The 24,620-nt window shown below is 38.8% G+C and overlaps 1 protein-coding gene across 15 annotated transcripts in view; it reads right to left on the minus strand.

Moving 5' to 3' along the window:
* The window catches only part of SIPA1L1 (signal induced proliferation associated 1 like 1), a 229,065-nt gene that overhangs the window by 200,315 nt on the left and 4,130 nt on the right, over positions 1-24,620 (minus strand). For 8 of the 15 annotated variants that reach the window (XM_068946113.1, XM_068946100.1, XM_068946115.1 and 5 more), the window contains exon 2: positions 6,328-6,429. The gene's annotated coding sequence lies outside the window, so the exon portion shown is untranslated. Of the gene's footprint in view, positions 1-6,045; positions 6,090-6,327; positions 6,430-24,620 lie in introns of all 15 variants that reach the window. The other 7 variants (XM_068946114.1, XM_068946102.1, XM_068946109.1 and 4 more) reach the window with 1 other exon arrangement.

Below are 24,620 nucleotides of genomic sequence, written 5' to 3' on the forward strand. Positions count from 1 at the left end.
AACCTACAAAAAAAGTAAGAGGACGTTAATATTATATTACAAGGATCTCCTTATTCTATTACTAAACAGTAATTGTGTTTGGGAGTGTATCTTGATAGAACAATACTCGTGTATTTTCTCCATCAGTCACCCTCTTTTAAAAGCGCCTAGAAATAAAAGACAACATGCTTTAGTAGACAGCATGGCAGCCATCGACCACAAAAACATCATCAATTTTGAATAGAAGTAACGAGCGTCTTTGCTGTTCCTGAGACTCTACGCCCAGTAAGAGGTCAGAAAAGAGTATTTCCTCTCTGCTGATACCAACATGAAGCTTTGGAGATTTACTTCGTTTATCTTGTAGTCGTGTAATTTTTTTTCTTCAATACAGAAGAAAAAACAAGCTTTTATCTCAGAAGTAAATATCACAGAACTTCATCTGTATTTGCAATTAATTTTCAAAATCAAAATTAATTTACACAGAACATTATCATCCATGAAACACTAATTACATTACGATTGTCAGGTGAATTTTCAGAATACCATTCTAGAATTAACCTACAGTAGCATTTGAGATACTATCAGAAATCACTCACTCATGTACTGTTTCACAAGTTATTATATTTGGCCATTAAAAACCCCAGAGCCCAGTCAAAGATCTTTCAAAACCTAATCCAGAAGTCTCAGAGAAATACTTCTACAGGGGAAAACAAATTCAAATTGTTCTGAGCATCCTTCCCTTGCTATCCAAAGCATAACACGGTGCCTGTCAGCTATTCTTGAAAACTAGGGCAAATGACAACTTCACATTAGTATTCGGGCTCTCAAGACAGGCATATTAGCCATGTCTCTACATCGCACAACTCTGCCCATCAGCGGTGCCTAACGTACCTCTCTGTACTCACCGAAGGCCAACGTACGTGGCAGGTGAAGGGGCGGAAGGCAGGTCAGGGAGACTCCTGCCCCATCACCTCACACTCCCTCCCGGCAGAAGAGGGCACTTCTGTAGCCTCCTGCTTGACAGTGGGCTGCCACCACTTTATCAAAGTACTATATACACAGTTATGGTTAATTACATTCACGTATTTTATTCAACAATTTAAAGTGTTCAAACAAAAGAACCTGTTAGGTAAAGCTGAGATTTCAAGTACTTCTTCCTTTCAAATAGCTCATTAAACCAAATTCTTATTACGCAGTAACCATGAGCTACTGTTTACAATACACTGAAAATGCACCTTCTTAGGTGTAGCAAGCGCAAGCCAGGGGGCGGTTGCCTCACAACCGGCAGAGAACATGTGTCTTTCAAATATTTCCAGTTCCACCGTGCAGCCGCTTGGGCTTAAGCCAGTGTAATACAACAGGTTAAAACGCATTCAGAGTTATCTCACGCCATTGCCACAACTACAAGGTGTGCCTCTTGCCTCTACTAGAGATACTCTTGCTATTCATCTTACTCTACTTGCCTGCTCAAAGATGAGCATCATCATTTCTTTAAAACACAATAAAACACATTTTCATAAAGGGAAGCTCAACCACTTAGGATTCACTGCACGGGACACCAAGCACACACAAACTATTCAACGTAATACATATGAAAAGTTTAACAACATACATGAAACTTCAGGAGAAACTTTTAGCAAGATCCCACAAAGGGTCTTAAAGAAACCAAGTTATCATAGGGTGAGAGAAAAAACCATTCAGGGAATTATAACCAAACAAACATGAAACAGCAGATAAGCAGAAGCAATAAGCTTTCTTAAATGCTGAGCATGGGAGAGAAAAAGAATAGAAGAGGATGTTGCCTTGATAACCTTTTTCAAGGATCTATGCTTGGACCTATACCGGTAAACACACGTATCATTCCTCTGTAAAGTGAGGAAAATAAACAGATACATAAACTCTTCTAAAATTTCCAAAAATTCCATTTTTTTCAGATTATTCAGATTCAGAATTACTCTGAATAATCTAGCCTGAAACTCACTGTGGATAGCTACACATAGTTTCTGGTGATAGACCGATGGTGAAATAAAATGTCATATAAAAAAAAAAAAAATCAATGTCAGTAAATGCAGTGAAACACAATTGAGAGAGAAAAATAACATAATAAAATAAAATAACCTACATAATTACAGACTTCATATTTGTTGTTAACCCTTCAGAAAACACTTCAAAGCCACCATGGATAATTCCCTGAAAACATGAATTCCACACAATCAGAAGGCAAGTGAAAAGAATTGGGATATTTTAGAAAGGAAAAAGTAGAAACCATCATTACATCACAATCTACCATGATGTATACTTCCTGATTACCCTTTGTCACTCTACTCATATTACTCAAAGACAGAGGGGAAGATGACAAGCGAGCAGAGACATGCTCTGCTTATAAAGAAAAAGCATATAAAGAAAAATTACTGAAACCTCATAGCTTTGGAGGGATAAGAAAGAGTTCATTAAAAACACAAACATGAAGAGCACAAGCAGGAAACAATTATCCATGGTATTGCACAACACAAGGATTGGTAAAATCCCAATAAAATAGCTAAGGTTGAAAGATGAATTTTTAAGAAAAATCCACCCCTACCCTCCCACCAAAGCCTAACTAATTGCATGCCACGGAACAACATGGAGGCCAAAAAAAAAAAAAATTTCACAGTTTGATTCAAGAAGCGATAGGACAAATTCATGGACGATCAGGTGCTTTTCAGTGCCACACCCCAAACACCACTGTCTCCAACTCTGGCAGTCCTAAATCCAATAGGACATCATAAAACAGCCTGTTTGTAATAGAGTATTCGCTCCTCCCTCCCTGCCCCCCAAGCAGCCACGCGTTCCTACTGCTGACAATGAGATGCAGGGCTTAGATAGTCCTTTCACGTGGCTCAGAATGGAAGACGTTTTTGTTCACAAGGGGGCGGAAAGCATGGATTCTCACCAGCGCAGAAAAAGGAGAACTGCGAGACAGAGTTTTGACATCATTTAAGGCCTAGATTTAAGAGTCTCCAAAACTGACACATGGGGAAGGGTTCAATTAAAAAGCATCTAAATCACTCAGACAACTCTGTCCATTAATTCACCCTTATAGGTTATCAAAAAACTGTTTTTCCTCTCTTGCTTTAAGCATATGTTATTAAGTATTTGCTGAATGCTAACAGAACTTTCTCTTGTCTTTTTTCTAATAAATCAGTTTCCTAGCCCTCAAATGGTAGGATGGAGAGGGTCACAAGGTTCAGACATGAATCAGCCGAAACTACAGATTACTGATCAAAGTTGAACAACATACTTCATTAAGGGGCCCCTACAAAATCTGAAACAACTTTGAGGTTCAGTCCACACATTGTGTCAGCAAAAGATTCACTTTATATTAGGTTGAAGTATACACATAGCACTCGTAATCCCCCCCCCTTTTTTTTTTTTTAAAGGGCCTAGATAGTTACAAGTAGTAAATTACTTTTCATGCACCAAATTTCCAACTGCTCATACATACATTCAATCCTTACAATCATCTTGTATTCATAAAGCACATAATTTAAGATTATGCAATTGCACTTTGACTGCCCCAAAACATTACGTGCTGAAAGTGCCGAAGTGTTTACAGACATAGCCTGCCAAACAGTCATTCCATCAAAACCTCAACCCAACCACCACTTGAGTTAAACTTGTTGGAACTAGACTGAAATACAGATGTAAAGTATTATGTTCATACTAAATTGCAAAATGGATGTCAAGAAAACAAAAAGCAACACACCTGTTAGAATGCACTGACAGAAGCAGTTTCCCATATATAGCACTGGCAGTGATATCCATGTCGCTGTATTATAGCTTTGAAAGACAGGCATTAAAAGCTGAATTAAAAGCTTCATTACAACGGTGGGGGGAACCACACACACACACACACACAAAAGAAAGCCTCAGATCACGGATATTGTTTGGGTCCCCCTGTCCCCGCTCAGAATTTCACTCCGAAATGAAAGGAGCGATGCATCTCAGACAAAAAGGAGAACCACAGAAAGCGTCACCTACAGATCTCATTTTTAAATGCTGCTTAAAACATAAATAGATTATTCGCATCCAACAGCTTTTCACTGTGTGAAGAGTCTGTCTCACATCAATTTCTTGTGTTCGACACGACCTCTAGCAGCCTCAGTGAACACCCTTGTTTGAGGATGCAGAAGGGTATAAAGAACAACAGAATTACTGAAGAATTATCCTGGCCCTGAATTCTCTCTGAATATGAGCGCGCCGCTGCGCTGCGCTTAGGAAAGCTGGTATTGTTACAACCTCTGTTCTGCTTGTTTTATGGACAAAGAGTTATACCAGTTTTCAGACTTTTAGGTGAGTCCCTTTGCCCGTTTGATTTGCTGCTCTTCAAGATATTTTATTAGTTTTCCTGGCCTTTCACAGACCCAGAAACAGCTAAAGTTGCCACACTATTTTCAGGATGTGGTTTGATGAGCAATTCTTTCAGGGTAGGTTCTTGCCTGTCTGCTGTCTTTCCACTGTGCGAGCGTGTATGAGGGGAGGACGGGAGGGAGCCAGCACACTGACTTGGCGACCTGTGCTGCAGTGACGTGCTTCGGAGGGATGCCCAGAAGCAAGAACTGGCAGCGGGGCGGGGGGCAAGCCAGTGTTCCTTAATCTGTCACCATCAGTGGAAAAAGTCCAGTCATAACAGTTTTAGGTATAGATCTGACAAGTAAGGCACCCTGCTCACCATTAAGTGTACTTATCCAAGTCACAAGTCCATTTCCTAAGCTCTCAACAAGCAGCTTTGGGAGACATATCTCCCAACACCAAAAACGCAACAGAGAACAAGTGAAATCCCAGCCTTTAAAACCTGCACGTAAGCATGCTTTGCAGCCTTACGTGCCTATGTGAGGCTAGGGCTACAAGTCAAAACCATCTGTCTGTCTTGACCAGGTGTTGTTCCTTGGAGCACATAAAATTGGCTCACTACCATTCAGAAGGACGATCATCCATCACGCTATAAATTAATGAGCATATCTCCAGGTAGGTTAAGTGGAAATTACCTAAAAGGTTTTGAAAATGCAGAAAATACCTTTCTATCAAAACAGCACAGACCACAATTAAAGACAAAAAAAGCATAAATCATTTTAGGGAAGCACAACCAAATTCAATTCACTGAAGAGCCTTTCTCAGTACTCCTCAGAAGGCAGCACTAAGGAAGACATTTTAATAGTCTTCTAAATGGCAAGCAACGAGAGCAAAGAGGACCTAAACTATTGTTAGCTTAATTGTAACTCCATGGCTGGTGGGTACCCCCCCCCACCATCTTTATTCTTCCTTAGCTGTTTTTGTTTTAGGAAACAAAATCTACCTGTGCACAGGTAATGTACTTTCCCCTGCTTTATCAAGTCAAGCATAGATAGTCTTCATGTTTAAAAAAAATTTAAGCCAAACCCATGTTAGCAGATAAAACTATTATCTGTATTTAGAATCGCATTGCAGTAATTACATTTTCTTTGGTAGAAACAGAAGAGCTTTAAAGTCTAAAGTCACTGCACTGAGTCAATTTTGCCCTAGGATGATCATTTCTATCACATTTCTAAATTCCTAAAATGTGTTTTACAGGAAAAAAATTATTCTGAGTCCTTGAACTCAGAGCTGCAAGAACAAAACAGTCAGAAACAGCTACTATGAATCACCTACAGCAAACAAAATCATCTGAAATATCACACAAAATCCAGACATGGTTTACTATATATACACTGAGGAATGGGTCTTCAAAAGAAGCAGGAGGTTTTGCTTTCAATCCCACTTCTGCTCAAGCTTCTTTCTAGTGTGAGCTTTCCACAGAGTGTCAAAAATTACCAGCCAAAATATTTTAATATCTGACAAAAAAAAATTCCCTTTCAAATTCAAATGCATTTCAGGATATTTTAAGTCTGAGATAACTCCCTTAAGTTTTTGCTTTTTACAGTAATGATTATGACCATTATAAACTCAATCTAGTTTTAAAAATGTTCTGCTTCCAAATGGTCTCATAACCAATATTGCACTGCACTTCATATTAGCAGATTTGAAAATAAAAGAGATGGTAGAAATTACCTCTTCTTTCCCCTCAACAAATCTCGTGTTCTGTGGTCACGTACCTGCAGTATAGAAAGCATTTCACATATAAGCTAGCTTATTTTCTAAGATTTAAATGTTCAGAACAATGTTATTTATCCCTGTGCTGGATCAGAGAAAGACTGAATTCAGCTACTGTCTTTCCATTTTAGAATTTCCTTTGTTCTTTCCACTTACATCCCAGAACGTCTCACATTCTCTGCTTCAGGAGCCAAATATCCACAAAAGCAAAACTTATGCAACTGAAGTGTGAATTCTTACCTGTTCATCAACTCTTCTAGACAGTTGTAGGTTCATGAAAATCTTCAGACTTCCATTCCGGTCACAGTTAATATCTGGCCAAGTCTAAAGACAGTTTTTCACCTAAAATATATCAGAAGTGAGAGATTTGATTTCACAGCAGTCAAAACAAAAACTGCTTTTTCTCCAAAATAAATACCCTAAACTTGTTCTCCTTCCCTTTTGTAAACCCTTACCAAGGACTTTTTAGCCACAGTTGTAACATATAAGCAATTCACTGTGTATCACAGCACAAACTGATTAACTAAATAAAGCTACATGTCAAGTCTAAATACGGATGCACCATATGCTTTAATATTCCTTTAGCTATACAAAGGGAATCAGTTAGTGCAATTCATTCCAAACAAAAAGCTCTCTTGGCACGATCCTTCTTTCACTGCACAACCAGTTTGTGCACTTGCTTGGTTAAAGTGTTACCCATTCCGATCCCACAGGAAGAACAGCAAGTTAAACAAGTACAGGAATAACATTACGCCGAACTATTCAACTCTACCAAAAAAACAGATACCTTAAGATGGCAGCAGACCTCTCCAAATCCACGTTTATTAACAGAAATAACCAGTGGTCTTTTAAAAGACTAAAGTAGTTACTAGAAGTAACCTATCATCTACAGATGGGATTGAAAACAGCAATGTTTAAGGCACAAAATATTCTATGAGTTGTATTAAGCTGGAATGAGTTTGCTTTTCTCTGACTAAGGCTCAAAAAAAAAAAAAAAAAAAAACAAACCACCACACACACACACTAAGATTTTCTATCACTAAGACCTAAAAGCCTACCAACAACTTTTGATTATTCTAGATTAAAACAAAAACATGCACTACAGGAAATAAAACTGCAATGCTCTCAGTATTTCTTACATTCTAACTTCTACTGCAATCCAAGAGAGGTAGAGGAGAGACAACTATTCTGCCAAAATACTACAAACAATTCTCTGGAAAGAACCTATGCTGGCAGCAGTGGAATCCAGGCACTTCCCTGACCTCTGGAAACTAATAAGATACCAACAATATTACCTATTCTGAAGTAAAGTCATGCCAGTTGCAAGAAAAAGTAAACTTTTTTTTTTTTTTTTTTTAGTATTTTCTTCATGAAAAGCTTGCCAAATCATCTCATGGTCAAGGGTCAGAAGCAGTCCTGGCCTAACATTTAATACGTTTTTCAGGATATTAACACAGAAAATTATGTATGAATCTATTAAGAATATGATCCTCCAATCCTTTCATATCAGCAATTGAAAGTGAACTAAAACTAAGTTTCAGAGAGTACTAAGAGATCTACTTAAAGTCTGGTAATTTCCCTCTTGCTTTACACGTGACCAGTATTGTAAATTAATAAAATTCTTTGCATGAAACGTTCATGCCCCAGCAAATGCACGCAGCCAAGAAGCTTCTTATATGTAACTTAACTCAAAGTCATTATCACAAGACAGTACAAAAATTAACTGCTAACATTTTCAGCCTCAACTTAAAAATACGGAAATGGGATTATAACAGAAATCCATGTTCCAGTATTAGCTTCTACTTCTTCCCTCTATCTGGGCACTCCATAAAGAGTATGCCAACAGATAACTTTTTTTTTTTTTCTCTTTCTTAATAGCAGCTCTTAACCAACGAAGACCTGCTACAGGGCTGGAATTCAACAGCAGCGCATGCCTCCCGCCCATTCACTTCTCTCCTCCTCCAGTGGCTCAGCTTATTACTGCTTCATCTGTTGTCCACTCTGGAATCACATATGCAACGTGGGATTAAGCTTTCAGCAACAGTCTCCATGCTCTTTACTAAAGATTTTGAAAAAAAAAAAAAAAAAACACACACACACAGACTAATCTAGCCAGCGCTCTGTATCACACTTTCTCCCCCACCACGAAATGCAAATAAAGAACTGTCAATGCAGGATGAAACTGATGAATCGAAGTTAACCGTAACACAGCTTTTCAAAAGTATCAGCTTAAAAACAAAGCTTCAAAAACAATGCATCTCTATAGATAAGCATACAACAATGCTGATTACCTGTCCACGTAACTTTATATTGCATCTCCTGGCCAAAAAGCCCAACAACAACAACAAACAATCTCTTCTATTTATTAAGGTTTAAAAACAAAAAAAAAACCACTGAAGTCTGCAGCACAGACCATGAACAAAGTTTAGACTAGAGTCAGATAAAGTAAATAAAATACATTTATGAAGTGTTAAAAATTTAAATACAGGCATCTAACAGTTTCACATACGATGTACAGGGAAGGCAGTAAGCTGCTGCGTCAGGGCTCACGCAAAGCGTAGCGCAGCCTGGAGACCCCTGCTCTCCAGTCACTCCCCGACAACAGGACCAAGGCGGGGGACACAGCGAACCTTCCCCAAGCACAGGGCACGGTGAGAGCAGCAGTACCGATTCAAGTGGCTGCCGAAGAGAAGGTGTATTACAAGGAATTTCTCATTTTTACTGGCAGGTCTTGGGGCGTGGAACTTCAAAACTAAAACAAATTTGCTTGTGCTAGATTATTTCCTCGAGTTTGCCAGTTGGAAAACTTGGGACTAACGAGAGCCAGGGCTGAATTCACTTTGGCTGCAGTGTCTTTAAAGCAGGTTTAAATTCTGTAATTAAATCTGCATTTCACATACAATGAAAGGCAAATACAGCTAGCGAGATCTTCTTAGCAAAAGCAAGAAATCAGCCAACTTAGTAACACATGAATTCCAATCTAGACACATACTGGATGTTCATCTAGCATAGGCCACTGTCCTAGAAGGAAGAAATCAAATGACAGAAAGTAGCTTTAAAATTATTTCCCCCCACACGAGCAAACTTCTCTCTCTCATCCTAAAGTTGGCTGAGGATACAAGTCATAAATATTTATATCCATTCTAATATTTTGTCACTAAAAATATCTAGTTTTGACAATAAATTTTTTTTAATAATGCACTTGGAGGTGAGGAAAAAAAAGAAATATTCACATTTATCATACTGCAATTTTCATCAAGTTCTTATCCGTCTTCCAAGCAATTCCACATGTAAAGCGGTTCACAGGTAAAGAAACTCAAGTCTGAAGCAATAAATAAAACGTTATGTCCTTTCCTAGTAGTGAATAAGGGTAGCGAATAAGGGAATGAAGTGGGGGGGAGAAGAGACAATCGAGCTAGTATCTTAGCTAACAAGCCTGTCTGCACCCAGTGTTATTTTTGATGTTCCTAGACAGTGAAGTTTCTGTAAGAAACGCATTTAATAGTTGCGGACTTTTGAAAGTCTAAACATGAACACACTGGAATATTTTTTTCTTCAGGTGACAACATGAAAATAGCGAGGAAAATCCATGTTAGTGTGAAGCTAGCATGAGAATGAACTAGGAGGAAAAAGAAAAGTAGAAATCTGCTGCTTTGACATTTTAAAGAAAAATTGCCTGAACACAGCTTTGACTCTAGTATTAACATAGACCAGCCTTACAAACAAGTATTTTTAAAAGACAGATCATTAGCTTAGAAAGTCCACCCTTCAAAAGCTTGTAAAAAGTAATTTGTAACTGCAGAAAGTTAAGTTGCAGGTCCACTACAAAAATAAATTTATCCTGTACAGGTGACAAAAAACCTTGCTCGTGCTAGAAAAACAAACTGCAGGAGGTAGGAAATTGGAGTTATTTCAAGCTCCACGTTACAACCTGCTTAACTTCAAGGCAGGTTAAAAAACAATTAAATAATCAAGATAGCATGAAGCTATTCAAACACTCACTGTTTATATTTCTTCACTCATTAATGTCCACTCTGGATCAGTTTTAACAGAAAGAGGTAGGGTTGGCAAGATCGCAAGAGTGGCTCAGTTAGACATAATTACCCCAGATAAATCTTTTCTCATGAAGTTAAAAGCAAGGCTGCTGTGGCAGGTATAAGCTACAAGCTGAATTGTCCTTATGTCCTGAAACACTACAGAGTATCTTTCAAGGGAAGCGAGCAATCCAACCAGCAGACAGCCCTTGGGACAAGTGGTACAGCTGCCAAAAACACTGTTGTGCAGGCCCCAGACAAGTTTTAGCTCAAGAAGTTAGTGTTTGGCAAAAAATCAAAGTCCTGTAATTGGAAGCCTTACCACATGCAAGGATCTAAGCCAAGGGTCTGAATTTGGGATCAACTATACTCCATACCAAGGACAGCTTCTACCAGATCTAGTTCTTGGCCGGGTGACACTGCGCAGCCTGCAGGATGTCACAAGCAGTATGGCAAAAGGGGTGTACACCAGGCACAAAGTGTCTTTTCTCACTGATAACACATGGAAGACTCACCCTGGACAGAGATTCATTGATTGTCTCTTCTCCCCCCACTTCATTCCCTTATTCACGACCTCCAAGAATAGCTGCTTTCACACTTCTCACGTAAACATTTATTCTGTCATCAGCTTTATTGATTTAACTACAACACACTAAAATATGGCATGAAGTGCATCCTTGCAGGCGGATCAAACAAATGGTAACTTATAAATCGAAAGTTGATACCAAGAATGAAGTGGGCAGACATTTTTTTTTCCCTGTTGAAAGTCACAGACAATGGTTTGTTTGATGGTTATGCTGAGGAAATACAGTGTAAACCAACTTAGCATGTCACACAAGGCAAAAATATATCAGTACAATAACTAAAATGAGGTGCAACTCCCAGTTCAATTTTGAAGAAAAAAAACTTCAGAGAGCAGAGAAATATATTGATTAAAACTGTGGCATGGACATGCTGGTTTCATGCCAGCAGCACATAACTTAAGTCTGGTTGCAAATTAGAAAAGCTACACCATGCTAGGCAATGTAAATTATCCTTTCCAGAAACGGCGATATAGTTAAAAAAAAAAAAAAAAAAAAAGTATAATCAAAGGTGCCTCGTGCATCCAGGAGTAAAAAAGTCAGTTTTAAAATATAGCAACTCAAACTGTGGGAAAGACTGAGTAACAATATTTGCTCTGCAGTGCTTGTCAGTGCTCTGTCTAACGGCTACCTTAAAAGAAGTGCCCCTTTGCTCAGCACTAGGGAGACCTCCTCTGAACAACTGTCTTCAGTTTTAAACTGCCCAGTACGATAGTGACACACTGAAGCAAGCTCAGCAAAAAGACCACCAAGCGATGAGGGGGCTGGAGCACATCATGAACCAGAAGGGGCCGAGATACTGGGTTTGTTGGTCTGCAGAAGGCCGGGGGGAAGGGGAGGGGTCACAAACACGACACTCCTACTGCTGTCTACACCTACCTAAAGGGAAATTATGACAAAGACTAAACTAAACTCATCCCATCATTAAACACCTCTGAAAATAAAGGCAATAGAAATTCCAACAAGGGCAACTGCAATTACACATTAAGAAAAAAAATTTCCTCAGTGAAGGTAGTCAAATATTGGAATAGGTTTTCCCAAAGTAGCTAATGGATCTCTTGGAAATATTGAAAACTCAAACGGAGAGGGGGTTGGACAACCTGACTTATGTCAGCCATGCTCCAAAGGGAGTTGGACCAGATGACCTCCAGGGGTCCTTTTCAACCTAGATCAGTCTATGACTCTGAGATCAGCCATCTAAATCTTCATCCCAATTTTTGATGCTGCTTTCTGGTTATTGAAGTTACTGGAACTAATGCCACGTTACTACAGTGCAACAGGGACAGGTACCTACAGAGCTCTTACTTTGTATGGAATAAGGCTGTTTTTCCAAATCAGTTCTGTATCCTCATAGCTGACAGAACATCACCATCCAAAAGTAGCAAATTTTGCTGTAAATCTGAGTTGTGCTTTTGCTACCATTATAAGCATGGTTAACAGAAGACAAATGAACAGCGTGGCACACAAAACCCTTCAGTTCCCTTGAAAAGTACCATTCACACTGTGGCACTGAGCTTCTTCACAAGTGCAGTGACAAAGCGGAAAACTGCTTTCTATGCATTCTCCCCCCATTTTCCTAGGAAAGGAGATGTTCAATTTCAAAAAAACAAACAAACAAACAAACAAACAGACCCCTAGCAGGCTGGCTTACCCATACACATGGGAACTAATTCTTCAAATGCAAGTTACAGATCAGGATCATCTCTTCTTATAAAGCATGCACGCGTTCACATCCCACAAAGACTAGCCATTTCTCTGCGTACCTCCAGAAGGGCTACGTTGCCTGTTTCCACAGGCAAGCAAGTTGCAACTGATATGGATGATGTTCCTTAATAGTTTTTCCACAAAGCATAATCCATTATATAAGTGCAGTATCAAACAAGCAGATCAAAAAGTAAATTTGTCATTCTGTTTAACTATCTAATAGAGATATCCAGTGAGGAGCTCTAGCTTTCTGTTGCTATGCAGCTCACAAAAAGGAAGAGAACAAAAATCAAATAGTGAAAGACAATTTCTGAATAGTATCCTGAAGAATCTTTTCCTCTGACTCAAAAGGCACTCTGCTTAAGCAGTGTTCAGAAGAACTTACAGCTGCATATTAAACATCAAAAACATGTTTAAGACGATTCTTATGTTTATAAGATAAGAAAAACGTTCTGAAAGGGTGCTTGAATACTGGAACAGGTTGCCGCAGAGGTTGTGAAGTCGTCTTCCTCGGAGAGATATTCAAAACTTGACTGGACAAGGTCCTAAGCAGCCTACTGCAGATGACCCTGCTTTGAGCAGGGAGGTTGGACTAGACGATCTCAAAAGGTCACTCACATCTCAAGGACTCTGTGATTCTGTATTCTCAGCAACAGAATCTGCAGAGACAGTGAAGGTCAGTTTCAATAAGTGCGAGGGTCTATATACTCACATCCATCTGCAGAATCTGAGCTATCTATGTGTAGTATTTTGTTGTTGTTTTTTTTTTTAATTGCACTCTAGGCACTATCATACCATGAACACAGATGAAAGTACTGAAACCCAATAATCAAGCCATGGAAAGGCTCCTCAGCTTGTGGAAATTGTAAATATAGGATACTCTTGTTTAGAAGCACTGCACATGGAGAGAGGAGGCAAAAAACACCAAAAGAACAAAAAAAACACCTCCTTCCAATGTTACTGATAAACATCTTTATGAGAAAACATGAAAATTTAAATAGAATTCCTACAAAAATAATTTGAAGTTTAAAAACTCGCTTTTATCAAAAAAAAAAAAAAAAAGGCTTGTATCTGAAGCCACGTCCTTTCCAAGCATTTTGTTAGAAATTTGCCACCATTGCAACAACAGTGAAACTCCTCACCTAGCACTTTTCAATACAGTAAAGTCAAACACATTGTTCAGCATTAATGACACTACTTACGAACCACTGGCATCGCCTATTAGGCTGAAAACGATCCCCAAAGGTTGGATGAAATTATAAAGCCTAGTCACAACCCCACAGAAGTATGTTACTCCTTTTTCCAAAGGGTTTTTAAATGAAAGGTCAGAAGATTTTAAAAGATAAGACCAGTTCATGCCTTGAAACATAAATAGCAGCTAATGGTAGAATCAAATATCATTTACCGGAAACTTTGAACCTCCTCCTGAAGCCATTTACATATTGAACTTCCAAGCCTTGTCTGCTAAGACTGATCAAAATAGAACATCTACTATGATGCAATTAAAATCTTTACCCCTTATGCCCCCGCCTTCTTAAACATTCTCTGTATACAAAACCACAAGTTTCTTTAATCTATCAAAAAGCTTAACGAGAATTCAAGAAAGAATCTGCCTCACTAGGGCTGAACCATTTTTTCCTTTTATAGAATTAGAAATAGGCCTTGCTTTTGGCATAACATTAAGAACGGATGATGAACAAAATGAAGATACGTGCAGTGAAGATTAGTGTTTACCACATCTAAAAACATACTTCCATAACTTTAGACAACAGTGGTTATAAAACACATGCCAAATAACTTTTTAATCATTCAAGCTCTGAACAAAAGCAAATAGTATTTCAAGTTATTTGCAAGTTATGAATAAAATTAAAAAGTTAACTTTTTCAAACACCTGTAAAGTCTGAAAGTCAATGTTAGATTGAAATCATGGTTCCACAATCATTACTAGCAAATCTCTGTACTATCACCCAGCATGATAAATTTGATCCAAATTAGTCTTAGATGCATTATCAAATTCTATCAAATATGCTGTAACATGACACAAAATTGGTATCAGATGCAGGAAGATGCGTAATATCTAATCTAGTATAAAATTACAGCGGTCTAAATAGACAATGCCTAATGTAAATAAAGCATGCTGGTACCTGCAAGTTTGTTTTTTCTGTTTTTTTGTTTTGTTTTGTTTAAGTCAGAGGAATAATTTATACTAGATCAATACTTCACATGATGTGGCCGCTACACTTTTTACTAAGCATTGGGAGTCCTAAAGCCCTACTTGCAGGCATCACTGAACCACAGTGTTTTGACTTTGTAACACGGACAAAGGTTTGGCTATGTTATTAGATATTCTTCCCACCACCTGATTACAACTCTGTGCTATTTTTCTCTCCTCTTTTAAACAGCAAAGTTAAAAGCATTATATGTTGCACCTCTACAGCACTGCACTCTAGTTCCGGTTCATGCTAAGCAGCTGAAAAAGGTGCAGACTTCATGACAGACTGCTGTCACCTGAACGGCAACAGAACTGGAAGAACTCGCACAAGAAAAAAAAAATGCTGAAGCTTTAATTGGTCAGATAAGCAGAAGCAAGAACAAGATCTTTCACGCTTCTCTCAGAGCCTTGAAAGAACACGCTTCCTGCAAAGCACCAGACCGCTCTCTCACTTTCCGAGACGAAAGCATGAGCGTTTGGTGACGGTGAGTTGGGTCAAGCCAGCAGGAACCAATTTGTGCTCGTGCTCTTCCGACAGACCCCAGGTGTCCGCAGGGGGAGCCCGGCCTTAGAGCACGCGCCTCTCTCTGCTCTGGCGCTCAGACAAGACTTTTCTTACGAGAAACTACTACGAGAAAGGTATTGGTAATCAATACCTCATTTTTTGACAGCACAGTTATACTCCATCAGAAAAAGACGAGACATTTCCCTGGTATGATGCGATTTCTCCCACCAAAAAAGAAAACCACACAGGAAACCAAATTTTAAAAAAGGCAACCGTGCCTCAGGTCTATTACCAGGACGCTAGGGTACAGCTACAGCGCAGTCTCAGCAGTGGCTGCCACGTAGTACAGATACAGTCAGGCTAGCTTTAAGCTGAAGAACACTATACCTACATTTGCTAGAGCTAGGCTAAAACTAAAAACGGGGAGAAAGCTGCAGGAACAACGTGAGGCACGTTCACCATTTCCAGCAAGACAAACTGTCAGCAGAGAGATTAGAGAACTGGCTGCACATTTCAATGCAGCCAGGCAGTACTTCAACCGTAACTTTTTAATACAACTCTTCCTGAGCACAACTTCAGAACCCACACTGGATATTAACCCAGATTTAAAGTAATATTTAACTTATATTTCTAAAGGCCTTAGATTTGCCAATTTCTTGAAAAGAAGTATTTCATTTACTCATTTTGTGTGCAGTCCATTTTATTCTTTTTGCAATTTTACAGACCATCTCTCTCATTTTATTGCTATAGGTCAAGCTGCATAAGTTTCCTAAGATAGGGAGAGCTACACAAGCAACAAAAATCCAAAACAATTTATTCCGATATTACTTTAATTTGCAGCACACCACCCATTATATGCTGGGACCATTAATCTTCTGACCTTCATCCTGAAACTGCTGGACTAACACCAGGACCAGAAACACTTCAGCCGCATTAGCACAATGCTGTTTCCTACTGGACAGTAAGGACACAGCAGTAGTGCGGCATCGCATATGAGCTACTAAACAGTATCCAGATGCTAGCTACAAACTCAGCATAGTCCTGCATTTTGCCACGTAGACGCACTGAGCTACAGCTGTAACAGTAAATTAAAACAAGGCAGGGCACAGGTTTGAGCACTAACTCGTACCTGTCCATGCTATTAAGCTGTTAGCACATTCCCTGGCATGGTTTGGTTCCAGGCTTACTAATAAGCCCTTGGACAACGCTGGGCCCAGTGCAGGAGATCCCATGGGGCTAGGGACTGCTCCCAGGAAGTAGTATGAGTTTAAGTCGTGCAGCAGCACTCAGAGCTGAGAATGGGCTGTGGAAAGCAAGTATGGCTATAGCCGCTAGATTGCTTCAGAGCTGGCTCAAGAATCTCTAGCACACTCCTACAGCAAGTCATGTATAAATTTGGCCCCTAATGAAATAAAACCCAAAGTTCAAGACTCCTATTCTGAACACCACCACAGATTTCTCATACTTGCATTAAACAACTTGCTCAAAGACATCTGCACTTCCTCATTTCACAAAGTCACCGAGGTAGATGAATGAATGCAAGGAACTGATATGGCAGTCCCATGAGTTCCCACAAACGAGCAAAGTTGAGCGCACCCAATGAAGAATAGCACAATTATCACGAAACCACATTGCACTGCATTAGCTCGGTAGATGATTTCCATACTGTGGCCTAAGATGTCAAATGAGGGCTCTGGCCCTTTTCAGGCCTTGAAGGTAGAGATGCTAGTACAAAACACTTATCCAGTGTCAGTGTTGAAATTCTCCTGCTAAATTCATCTCCTGTAACTTTTTCTTTTTTTCCCTTCAATCTAGTCAGGTACTGTTTTCTTATACTAAATTGCAAGGGTGGCAGAGGGAAAGAAGAAATCAAGTTCCAACCCAAAAGTAATCCGTTTCCGCCACAAACAGAAACAATTTGCCTAACCTTTTCCCCAAGAGCCTCTCAGATGCAGAAAGGGAGCAGATTAAACCACATTAAATTTTCTGGAAGAACCGGCCTGCCCCAGCCATCCAGCAGTGCCGCGTCTTTTTCCTCTTCACATACAATCACGGGATCAGCACAACTGTTTTTCACTCACATGACAAGAAAAAGGCCCGAGAAGAAAGTACTCGAGCTGTATACTGCTACTAAAACAGTCCTTCTTGCCTGCAGCTAGATCTGTGGCTACCTCCAGGTCACCCAAAGAAGAGGGTGACAGATCATCTGACCTGTCCTCACGGGGAAGCTATGGCTCAGGGGCCACAGTTCAAGCACTCTACAATTATTTTTCTTCAGAGGAAGAGTTAAGCAACTTCTCAGAACAACTATTCAATAAGATATGATGACAGTTCCACTTCACAAGAAGTTTTACTAATACTGCATACGCTTATTTTAATGACATCCAGCACTAATGAATATGGTAATCAACTGAAGGTAGCAGTGGTACTTCAATAGTTTCGCAACAATTTAGTTTCAAGTTTTGAACACAATTATGTTCAAATAGCACATTGCCTTAATGACCCAGCATACAGCTGAGATGCTGAAAGCTTTTGAAACATATGGAAACCTCAGTTAGATTAATCATTCGAATGACTAATCTAACTGAAGGTTTCCATATGTTTCAAAAGGCTTTGACATCACCTTTGAGCTGAGGCCGGAAAAGGGTGATAGCAAGATGGCCACTGCTATTGCCATTCTTAAGCCAGAAACAGAGTAAATTGAATGGTCACTCAGCACTAATACAAGATTAGAAACAAAAAACAAACAAACAAAAACAACACACACACACAGAGATTTTCCCATCTGGCAAGAGTGCTTTGCACCTTTAGCATGGAAGGTTTTTGTACCTCCTTTATCAGCGACAAGAAAATAGTATAATGCAGAACCGTTTAAGGGTATTTTGCATTATAGTGCATACATAATTACTTCATTTTCAAAAGTACTATTAAAAACTAACATTAAGCTACTTTAGCTCCAAGCATACGCATGTAACACCCACACACTATAGCAGAGCCATGAGATTTTAACTGCCACCTGTAAAATGTTACTGAAATAGTGCAGCACTGTTCTACAAACCCTTTTTCTTTCTCCATGTAAAAAGCATGCATGAAAGACCATGCAAAATAAGACACTGTCTTACACTATCCTAATAGAACTTTACTGCCAATTGCAGGAAAGCTGTATCTCTAATTCCTAGCTAAGTTTCAAGCAAGAATTAATTAAAACCTTTAAACTGTGTTCAAGTTAATACCTGTCTTTGTTTACCAACAGTTTTCACAGGAAACCTCCCATTGCTGTTGCAAATAGCTGTAATACAAAGCCAGATCTTAGCTGTGCCTTCTGACAATGCCTGGAGAAAAGCTGGTCATTCTGGAGGTAAGCAGGATTCAGATTCAAGAAACTAGTCAAAGTTTAACGAACTCAGCCTCGTTTGTAAAGAGTCATCCAGATTCTTCTCCTACCTCTCTTCAAATAGATCTTCAGCTCTTCTCTCACTTTCCAAGTTAGAATCAGAGACATCTTTGGACCCTTCTTTTCTAAACTACAACACTCAAAAAGGGAAAGAGGGAGGAAGAGGGAGAAACAAAGAGGATGTGAATCATTGTTTGTAGTCTCAGCTACAATATTTAAACACAATTCGAAATGTTTTTTCAGCACTGCTATTTACCAAAATCTATGCATCAGCCTTGCTTATCCTGGATGTTTTAATGCAATCTTAAAGAAAGCTCATCTTTCTGCCCAAAATCTTTCTCTCCTCCACATCAGAACAACTGGACAACTGTACAGGAATTAACAATACAATCACTCTTCACCTGAAACCAACCTTTTCTGTCTAAATGGTCAGTAATCTAAAAACTCCTATTGTAATCAGCCTCTCTAGTTTCCCCGGTGTTCACACTACTACCCTCCAATCTGATTCAAACACAAAACCAACTAACATGCTACTTCATTTTAAATCTGTGCATTAGCTCTCCATTCCATCAACTATTTCTTCAAGTTCTAGCCTTGATAACTCTAAACAGATCTTCCTATTATACATAACTGAAAGATGAAATGGGAATTTTATCTAAACATACAAATTTCTTCAAATCTCCTTAATATCCCTCCTTGTACTAATTTGTGAGGCCTGTCTTTTTCACTCCTCAAGTCACTCGATCCCCTGCCTTGAGAACGTGAGGAAATCTAAACCTGTCAGCTAAAGCTAAGACTGCACCAAAATTGGGACTATTTGGCAGTTACAATATATAACTTTGGGCTTTCTGTTTTTAAATAAAGTGCAGATTTGTAAAAAATGAGGAAGGCAGGGCAAAAGTTGCCCTCCCCCAACACTTCAGTTTTCCATTTCTGGACATTGTTTTTGTCTCAACAGCTAAGAGAGGACAGTTTACCCTGCATATGATTATTTTTCATGTGGCTGGTTCTGCACAACTACTGTGTTGTTCTGAGTTGGATTGACTGCATTTTTCAATTTCCAGAAGAGATATATCACTTAGTTAGAGCACATTCACAGCATTTGCACCCTTGCCCTTGACAGGCATCAAACTGTTGGCAGTTTGAGGCAAGTCACTATTTAAAGATTCAAGAACTAAAAGATACTTCAGCTATGGAAGGATGGTACACCTCAATCCAGCTGCTCAGGTATGTAAGCACTGACTTGCATGCTAAGAAACTGAGCTTTAACAATGCCAGCAATCACCCTGTAATAATCAACTTCTGCTAAAAGTGCAACTGATGAGCATCCTTTACAGTATTTAATTATTGTTATCATACCTTTGTTTTATTGGAGGTATGCTTTAAATGGCCAACAAATTCGAAAATTGTCATCGTATCAACAATATCTATACAAATAAAATTTGGAATATATACAACACACTTCTGCATGTTCATACCCAAACCTTTAACACTGTTGCTTGAGGACAGAACAGTTTCTCTTCCAATTTTGTTTAGCATATTAATTAACCTTAAAAGTTTTCTGGCTAGAAGTAAACTACAGTAGACCAGAATTAAAACAGGAAGTCCTGACAATTTTAATACATAGTAAAAATGCAGCTCTGCAGGTCTTCTGGCTTTGTCTGTTCAGGGGAGCGACTGTACAACAAGGTAAGAATTCAGAGCTCCCAAATTATTCCATGAAGCTTCTCACACAGGAAGAAAGTCCATCAGGAACTACTCTAGAGTATCAATGGCAGCTCATTTCACTGCACAGACTTCCCCTAAATACCCACAGAACTCAAAATTCCAAAAAAAGCCTTTTTGTTTTAGAAGGAACAGCATGTTTTAAGACTATACTTGCATATTCCTTTAGTGGATATTTAACAGAGGTATTCTAACAAGGATTCTTGTGCAGTATTTTTGAATAGCAGTGCAGTAAACAATACTAGATTTGGAGCATCACAGGAATTTCCAGAGCTATGTCAAGTACAGGTCACTGGCAACCCTGCAAGACAAAGCAGAAATCCAAGTGGGACGTTTAAAAACTGCCTTCCTGTCAGCACAGCCTTCTTCCATAACTGCAAAGGAAGGGCAAGGGAAAGAGTAATGAGAAAAGCACCCAAGGTAAGGACAAACTAAACAGCTTTTGCATACATAACTCCTTTCTTTTCTCACTTCCAACTGTTTGCTTCAGCAAAAGCTGAGAGAAAGCATCAGGTTTCAGTCTTTATTCAGGCTCCTGTATAATCCATACAGTCCAGTCTACTGAACTACTTTATCATAATGCATGCAGCAAGCTGTTAAATACGTTTGCAAAGTAAACAATCATTGCTACTGTCATGTCATTCATACAGATAAAAGCTAATTTTCAAGGTATGAGAATGTTAAAACATGACTTCTGCACAATCATACTTTCATCTGTGTTGAATGACTGCATAAAAAGCCATTTCAGTCTTCCAAATTTGCACAAAACCAACACACAGTGTTAGAAACCTTGACTGCCTCCAGTAGAAGCAGGGAAGGCCCTCTCAAGATTTATTTGGTAGGGTCTAGTATCATCTTCCATTAGGCACATGCAATGATACTTTCACAATAGCATCAAACATTTAATTAAAATATGGGTTGATAAAGACTATGGCATACAGGGAAAGATTTAATCTTGGCAATGCTTCTTGCTAACCGGGCAAGACATCACTTTCAGAACATTAAAGAAACCAGAATGGTAATTCAGAAGGTGAGAAGACTTGTCTACAAAAAAAAAAAAATCTTCAAATGGTTCAGACATAAAAACTGCAATAGTTTTGTGCAACAGTAAACAGTAATACGTAAGCATGCAACTTAAGTTTCACTGTCCATTAATTGTCTGTTTCTAAAGTGTAGACAAAAGTCAGGTCACACTTCAGTACTTTAAAAAAAAAAAGTCTGACTTCTGCCACAAATAATTTCTTCATCAAGAGCAAATTCATGTTGTGGCTCTGTTCAAAAACAAATATTCAAAATGTGCACGTTTCCTCTTACATTGGCCTTTCACAGAAAAAAATAAGCTTCCTCCTTTTCTTGAGTACCCACAGGTAAAGGGAATCAGGTTTCCTGTTACAGGTTTGCAACCTGATAGCCAAAATTAGGGAACTGTGATAAATTGACATTGATGGTAGTGCAAACCAAATAAGAAACCATTTCAAGTCAGTCACAAAAGCACTGCTGTCAGGACATTCTTAGTTTTTAAAAGGATAGTTTAAACTGCATCAACAGTTTCAACAGTAGTGCACTTCAAAGAAGTCTCCCAGCCACTGTCACTTAACACAGAGTAGAGAATCACCAAATAAGCGCAGAACAAGTGGCTGGACGGGAGTCCAATCTCCAGCTCCTAGCAGGGCTAACTTCCAAGTAAATTGGGTTGGATTTACTCAGGGCCTTGTTCAGTTAAGTTTCAAAAATCTCCAAGGACGGACACTCCACAGTCTCTCTGGGGCAGCCTGTTCAATGCTTAATCACTCTCCTAACGATTTCTCTTTGCTGTAATTTGGGTGTACATAAGCTATATTTCTTCTGGAGGAAACTAAATTGCAAATTTCCCTCCAGAAATTCATCAAATGTGATCCAGTTCTTAGCGGTCATAAGAGCCCAAACCAACAAATGACATTTGTGAGGGCAACATCCTATTTAGGAGACCAGCCTAAATTCTGTCTAAAGTAGTATTACTGAAATCCTAACAGTGTAGATTTGGGGATCTCACTACCAAAACCTTCATCCAGAGATCCACTTCTGTTTGCCAAATGATTTGCAAGTGTAGAGACTGAGGGACAACGTCTCACGGACACCACTTTTGAAATTACTGGAAGAACTTTTTCAAACAGAAAGAAAGGCGTGAAACAGAAAACTACAATCTCTTAAAATACAAGTTGTTACAGATCTGCACTGAGTACTTCGAATGCCAGTGTGAAACATACAGAGGGGGATGATTTTTTTCAAATAAGCATGATGACTAGTAGCTTATTACAAGACAAAGAAACAGGTAATATGAAAATACAACTTCAATTATCAAACAGTTCCCAAAGTAACAAAAATATTCTCGCGACTATGTAACTTCTGGTAAAATTAGCAACATACAGATGTTTAAAAATACTTGCTAAATCTTAGAGATGCTTGTGTTGATACTAACAAAAACAAAAAAACCTAAGATATATCAGAGCTGTTGACATGGATAGCTGGCGTATAAGAAGTTCTGCTACCACAGCAGTTACTTTACAGATATTTATCTGCAACTATAAAAGAAAAAGTTCTGTATTAATCCTATTTCGCATTACATCAGCATACAATAAGCCTATCATTTGACTTCAAAGGTCAAAAGACAATCAATTTAGCTGATGGTGCTGTAAAACGCCTTTAAAATGCCTTGTGACTAGAGACAAATTCAGAGAGCAGAGCCACGCTACAAAAGCGGCCCTTGTCACCTCCTGGAACCCCATCATGAACTGCACAGAGACAGCCAGCAAAGCAGGCCGCAGCTGTAAAGAGAGATACTTTTTCCAGGTAGAAGAAAGCACCGAGTAAACTTTAAAATTGACAAAATGATACCAGCCAAGCATACTGAACATAATGAAGTCTTCCAGGAAGATTCAAAAAGCAACTTCTCTCCAAGTTGCGCTCAACTTCCGATCTGTGCTTTATTGCACGCTGAAAAAAAGCTTGGTTGCTGGTGGTTTTGGTTAGTTGTTTTTTTTTTTTTTTTTAAATCCATTATAACATCAACAATTAGGAGAAACAAGACACTTTTCAGGCTTACCTGGATAAGATAAAAGCCCATGGTAACATACAAGTTCACCATCAGCAAGTTTCTCTCAAAACTGTAGAGAAAATGAGGCACTCCAAGCTTTAAATAAGTGTTTTGGGGAGGGGAAAAAAAAGTTACCTCAAAAGGTAAACAAACAAACAAACAAAAAAACAACCCAAAGAATGAAATTTAAACCACCAAAAGGTTTCTGAGCAGTGAAGACAAACCATACAAAATAAAAGAACAATCTGATCTTAAATTCTATCCTATAGGTTTAATTTTTACTTCGCAAGTTGTCAAATGTTAAACAGTCTTCAAAAACACTAATATTCAAGAAATATCCATCTGCAGAAAACATTCTTCCCAGTCTACAGACTCCGAGATGAACGGTAAAAGAGCATTCACATCAATAAAAAACTCAAACTACCAGTCTACTGCTGCTTAGGACTGCTCAGCGCGAAGCATTAACCACTATTCCCAGTTACAACTCTTCCTTATGGAATTATCTTTTTAAATAACCCCTATTCAGAGTAACTGTTCTATAAAACCCCGCATGTTTCAGGAACTTGGTCTCTCTTCAAAATAGATGTGCATCATCTGTACACAGAACAAGAAAAGTTCTTGAAAAACCACAATTGCACTGCAGCATCTGAAACAAGATTAAGAACTATGAAGACATGACTGATCCTGATTAGGATTGATTTTGATCCTACTAATCAAACACAGGTTCGCAAGAGATGGTCCACTTACAGATTTAGACCTTTCAAGCAATACTGAAGAATACTCAGTCAGTGACCACACAATCCACCAGCTATCAAGATTATGAAAAAATGTGAGGTTGCCACATTCGAGTGAAGTGTTCTTTAAAGAATGGTACCATTAACAAAATGAAGCTCGTAAATGCTTAGTCTCACTTTACACATAACATAACAGATACGGCAGAATCCAAATCAGAGTTCAAATAACCCACCTACCAAATTGGTGCCACAGAATGCAAGATAAAGAGAGCAAGGCCCCATATTTAACTTTCCACATAAAAAGACAGACACCTAACCATTTTATCTGTGCACTCATGTTCAAATACACAGTAAAACAACCAAGCAGTTTTAGTGCCTCTGCAACTCCTAAAAGGTTTCCCAAACCTCAGAGTACAAAACCACTACCAAAAGCAAACACTGAAGCTGTTACAGACCATAGTAGCCTTGCACTGCCAGCTATTTAAGGATTAAAACACAGAATTAGTCAAAAATACGACATTATTGCCACTCAGCCTCACCAACGGCCATATTCTGTTAACGTCACAACTGT

The sequence above is a fragment of the Struthio camelus genome, chromosome 5, assembly GCF_040807025.1.
Source record: "Struthio camelus isolate bStrCam1 chromosome 5, bStrCam1.hap1, whole genome shotgun sequence".
NCBI lineage: Eukaryota > Metazoa > Chordata > Aves > Struthioniformes > Struthionidae > Struthio > Struthio camelus.